The sequence below is a fragment of the Ptychodera flava genome, chromosome 19 (assembly GCF_041260155.1).
Source record: "Ptychodera flava strain L36383 chromosome 19, AS_Pfla_20210202, whole genome shotgun sequence".
Lineage (NCBI taxonomy): Eukaryota > Metazoa > Hemichordata > Enteropneusta > Ptychoderidae > Ptychodera > Ptychodera flava.
The window spans coordinates 8,103,186-8,109,170 of record NC_091946.1 but is presented as its reverse complement, the minus strand read 5'-3'; positions in this window follow the sequence as shown (position 1 = coordinate 8,109,170).

Genomic DNA, 5,985 nt, shown 5'->3' with positions numbered 1-5,985 from the left:
TTAATCATTTTTATGTTACTGAGCATTAAAGAGTCGTAACGTGCAGAACTGCACTCCTGCAGTCATAGACTCCAATGCTTTGGTAAGCGGTCACTCACGTTCGTGTATCACCGATGACGTCACGCACGCTTCTCCCATGAGCCCTTTCGCGCCCATGGGATTCCGAGCTCATTTCCATAAATGTCGTCTACTTCAACGTCTCTTTTCGTCGCTCCGTAGTCGTCGGCGCGTGCAATTATGTTGCAAATTTGAGCTGCATTTTATTCAAGGGTTATTTTGGAAGGGATAAACGGTCAATGTCGCTGGACTTAGGTTTCCCTTTAAGTGTTTCCTCCGAGTTCCTTAAAAAGGGAATGTACCGGGGCCCCTCTGCTAGAAATTCGGCTGGGAAGATTTAGTTCTGAGAGGACTGTAACAAATTATGCACATTAAAGTTTTTCAAAGTATAGCAAATTAAGGTCATTGCGTGGATCCAATATCTAATCAAAAAGTTCAGTTTCTTGCTCTTTTTCATCTCGTTAATGTAAGCCTTCAAACACCTTTCACACTTTATTCATATATGTTCAGTTTTGTAATGTGGAGGCAAATACTAGTTGAAAGGCTTTAGCACATCTTCATGCTAATTAGAAGCTAGTTTTGTAATTTTAGTGTTGCTCAGCAGATAGTGGGTTTAATCAAGTCAGTGACATCACATCATAGGCAGCAATCATGGTGCAGTGTGTCGCTGTCAATATTCTATGCAACCTTACACATATATAGACGTATTTTATTCTTAGAAACAGTCGAAGCATTGGCAATGCCCCTTCACTCAACAGTGGTATGTTACACTACTAACTCTAGGGTGGGTTTATCATTTTAATTTAGTTGTAAATGGCTCTATTGAAACGAGATAACATTTTTCGTATAATTTTACGGAGAACATTTCTTTATTACCCCACGTAACTTTTATTCCACCGGCTTCTACCTTTCCCGTAAAAAATAAAAGTACCTGAGTTCGATATACTTTGCTCAATGGTTTTTTTAGGATATATAGGATCCTGACAGCAATAACAGGGTGAAGGCATTTATTGATTTTTAAGGAACCCTGAGAGGGTCACTATTTTTCATTAAACAGAATGGGATTGACCATGTCATTTTAAGCATGAATAATGCTATTGTGCAAGGTTGGAAAATGTTTACTAACGTTTGCATACTCTTGCGCACAGAAGCGAGACCTTTTAAGTGCATAGGAAGTTCACCACTTATTGGACGATGAGAGGAAAGCAAGCTAACGATCGGCAGATACAGCTTCGTTTATGATAATAATGAACAAAATTACCACACGGCACGTAAATATATGCCAAAAACACTTGAATAAATAGGAAAATGCCAAACATTTGAATTCGAAATCATGAGGACTCTACAGACAACATTAACCGAAAAATATCATCCTGTTATCAAATGTAATTCAAGTAATGCTTGCGAAGTTGTAAGCCAAAGTTGACAGCAGGTCTCTAAAAACTTTAAAAGAAAACTTTTAAGGAAATTGGAGTACATTGACTTTCTAACTTTACATATGCAGAGATTACCATCGTTATAGCTGGGAAGCCAGTCGATGAACAACTTTTCAATGCTATCGAACTAGAAGTTTCAGAGTACAATATAATTCTGGTGAATGAAAACATCCTTAGATTTGAAGCAGTTCGGACCCAGGAATATCACACAAATAACATGTTTTACCGTGTAATGACATGTTTTACTACAGAGTGTATGATGGTTTCTGAGGGTATTTGATCGATCTATCCCACACTCCCAGCAAACAGGAATGTGAGAATTAAGTTTCCTGCCAAAATGTCACGCGATCAGGATGACCTTTGACCTTTATTTCACTAATATGCCTATAAATCAGTAACCATTAGTGTTACTACCTTCATAAGCTTATTTGGTTGGAATCGGTGTCTCGCCATGTACTCCATCAAACTAAAGAACCCGTCATTATTTTCGGCCAGGAGGTTCGATGTTATTGTATTAAAAACTCCAAATGTTCGAGTAAACCCAAAGCCAATCATGATGAATTTGAGAAATCCCCTCTCTAACACTAAAAATTTGACTAACTCATAAATTGAAAAATTATATCAATATATATATTTGTATAATTTACAGATACAGCAATGGTAAAGACCTATTAAATCCTGGTTTAACTCGCTAGATTATCATCTGCCCATGAGCGACATCGAAGAGTGAATCGTCAGTGAATTATGTTTAAATGGCAACGATGTTTTTGATACAAGTAGAACTGAAAGTGGCAAATCTTTATGCTATATCAATCACTTTACATTATCAGTCCAAACAAAACAGTCTTAGTTGTGTCTCCACTAGTTAGCATTAGGCTGCATCCATAAACACCTCTGGATTAGGGGGGAAATAAAAAAAACAGTTCTCAGATTTTTTCAAATGTCCCTAACAAATTCACAATGCGTTCAAACCTCCCTTCTGACTTGCTATGATTCTGAAAACCCTTCAAAGGGATTGATCAGAAATTAGAGTTGGGTCGCATTTTTTGACTCAAGCATTTTTGAAGGGTCATGAAATTTCATGCTAATTGGGCAGGGTCGCCATTTTTGCTCAACTATTGGAGAGCAAAATGTGGCCAATATAATGCTTCGTCGATAAATATTAAATCATAGTACCGAAAACTTAGATGTAAATAAGATTTATACCATTCTAGGTCATGTGACCTATTGTTCTTGCAGTGCATTTATTCTCATTTACAGCATCGTGTGTATTCCTTGCGAATTGTGTCAGTACCTAGTAGACTTTACATTATTATGACAGAGACCTACAGAAATGACGGTTTGTGAGAAATGGCCCATCGACTTTGTATTAACTAAATATTTTGTTTCCTTACGTGCCAATACATGGACCAGTGAATGACAGAAACCGTGTCCTTCACCCCATTAACAATAGAATTGGCAGAATAGGGTGTTGACAGCCAGTTGACCGAGTCTGTGTGACTTCAACCCTATGCAAGCAGACAGTCAACCAAATTATAGTGCGGTGGGGATACATTCGTCTGTGTGTAGGTTGATACCACAGTTGTACTACGAAGCATCGGAAATAGGTTAGGCTTAGGCTTAGGCTTAAGTTAGGGTTAGGGTTAAGGTTACTCCCTCTAAATTACCAGACAGGGAGCTCTTCCTCTTTGTTTATTTGTTACTTTGTTTGTTTGTGTGTTAGTATTTGTGTTTGTTTATATGCTATTTTTAATAAAATAACAGCAAAAAGCAGTTATTTTTATATTTGTCAATAAAGAGCAGTAAATATATTTTTGTTTGTTTGTTTATTTGTTTGTTTGTCTATTTGTTTATATGTATTTCCGATGGTAAGGGTTAGGGTTAGGTTTAAGTCAGGGTTAGGGTTAGGGTTAGGGTAAGGCTTAAGTTGGGGTTAGGGTTAGGGTTAGGCTTTACTTGGGGTTAGGGTTAGGGTAAGGCTTAAGTTAGGTTTAGGATTAAGGTTAGGGTAAGGGTTTAGGTTAGGCTTAAATTAGGGTTAGGGTTAGGGTTAGGGTAAAGTTAGGTTTAGGGTTAGGGTTAGGGTAAGGGTTAGGGTTAGGGTTATGCTTAAGTAAGGCTAGGTGTTAAAGTTACTCCATGTATATTACCAGACAGGGAGCTCTTCCTCTTTGTTTATTTGTTACTTTGTTTGTTTTGAGTAAGTGTTTGTTTGTTTATATGTTATGTTTAATCAAATTACAGCGAAAAGCTGTTTTTGTTTATATTTGTAAATAAAGAGCAGTTAATTTAGTTGTTTGTTTGTTTCTTTGTTTATATGTATTTTCGATAGTCAGGGTTAGGCTTAGGCTTAGGCTTAACTTAGGGTTAGGGTTAGGGTTAGGCTTAAGACAGGGTTAGGGTTAGGGTTAGGGTTACGGTAATCCTTAAGTTAGGGTGAGGGTTAAGGTTACTCGCTCAATATTACCAGACAGGGAGTGCTCCCTTTTTGTTTATTTGTTACTTTTGTTTGTTTGTGTGTTAGTGTTTTTGTTTGTTTATATGTTATTTTTAATAAACAAACAGCGAAAAGCTGTTTTCTTTATATTTGTAAGTAAAGGGCAGTTAATTTATTTGTTTGTTGGATTATTTGTTTGTTTGTTTGTTTATATGCATTTTCGATAGTTAGGGTTAGGCTTAGGCATAGGCTGTACTTAGGGTTAGGGTTAGGGTTAGGCTTAAGTTAGGGTTAGGGTTAGGGTTACGGTTATCCTTAAGTTAGGGTAAGGGTTAAGGTTACTCGCTCAATATTACCAGACAGGGAGCGCTTCCATTTTGTTTATTTGTTACTTTATTTGTTTGTGTGTTAGTGTTTGTGTTTGTGTTTGTTTATATGTTATCTTTAATAAAATAACTGCGAAAAGCTGTTTTCATTATATGTTTGTCTATAAAGGGCAGTTAATTTATTTGTTTGTTTGATTATTTGTTTGTTTGTTTGTTTATATGTATTTACGATGGTTAGGGCTAGGGTTAGGCTTAAGTTAGGGTTAGGTTAAGGGTTAGGGTAAGTCTTAAGTCCAGGGTAGCGTTAGGGTTAGGGTTAGGCTAAAGTTAGGGTTCGTGTTAAGTTTACTCCCTCTATATTACCAGACATGGAGCTCTTCATTTTTGTTTATTTGTTACTGTGTTTGTTTGTGTGTAAGTGTTTGTGTCTGTTTATATGTTATACTTAATAAAATAACTGCAAAAAGCTGTTTTGATTATATATTTGTCAATAAAGGGCAGTTAATATATTTTTGTTTGTTTATTTGTTTGTTTGTTTGTTTGTTTGTTTATATGTATTTCCGATGGTTAAAGTTAGGATAAGGCTTAAGTCAGATTTAGGGTTAGGCTAAGGGTTAGGGTTAGGGTTGGAGTTAGGGTTAGGGTTATGGTTAGGCTTAACTTATGGTTAGGGTTGGGGTTAGGGTTTGGGTTAGGGTTAGGGTAAGGGTTAGGTTTAGCGTTAGGGTTAGGCTTAAGTTAGGGTAAGTTATAGGTTACTCTCCCTATATAACAAGACAGGGAACTATTCCTCTTTGTTTATTTGTTACTTTGTACGTTTGTTACCTAACCCCAACCCTATTATTTTATTAAAAATAACAAATAAACAAACACAAACACTTACACTCAAACTAACACAGTAACAAATAACAAGGAGGAAGAGCTCTCTTTCTGGTAATATAGAGGAAGTAACCTTAACCTTTATCCGAACTTAACCCTAACCCTAACCCCAACCCTAACCCTAACCCGAACTTGAGCCTAGCCCTAACTCTTACCCTAACTTAAGCCTAACAATAACCCTAACCACTGGAAGTACAAACAAACAAACAAACAAACAAGTAACAAACAAAAAAATAAATCAACTGCTCACAAACAAACAAGTAACAAATAAACAAACAGGAAGAGCTCCCTCTCTGGTAATAACCTTAACAAGAACCCTAACTTAAGCTCAACCCTAACCCTTACCCTTAACCTAACCTAAGGGTTAGGCTTAGGGTTAGCGTTAGGGTCAGGGTTAGGGTAAGGCTTAAGTTAGAGTAAGTTTAAGGTTACTCCCTCTGAATGACCAGACAGGGTACTATTCCTCTCTTTTTATTTGTTACTTTGTTCGTTTGTTACCTAACCCAAACCCTACTATTTAATTGAAAATAACAAATAAACAAACACAAACACTTACACACAAACAAACACAGTAACAAATTAACAAGGAGGAAGAGCTATATATTTGGTAATAAAGAGGGAATAACTTGAACCTTTATCAGAACTGAACCCTAAACCTTACCCTAAGCCTAACCTTAAGTCTAACCTAACCTTAAGTTAACCCGAACCCTAACCCTAACCCTTACCCTAACCTAACCGTAACCCTAACTTGAGCGTAGCCCTAACCCTTACCCTTACCCTAATTTAAGCCTAACAGTAACCCTAATCATTGGAAATACATATAAACAAACTAACAATCAAATAAAAAAAC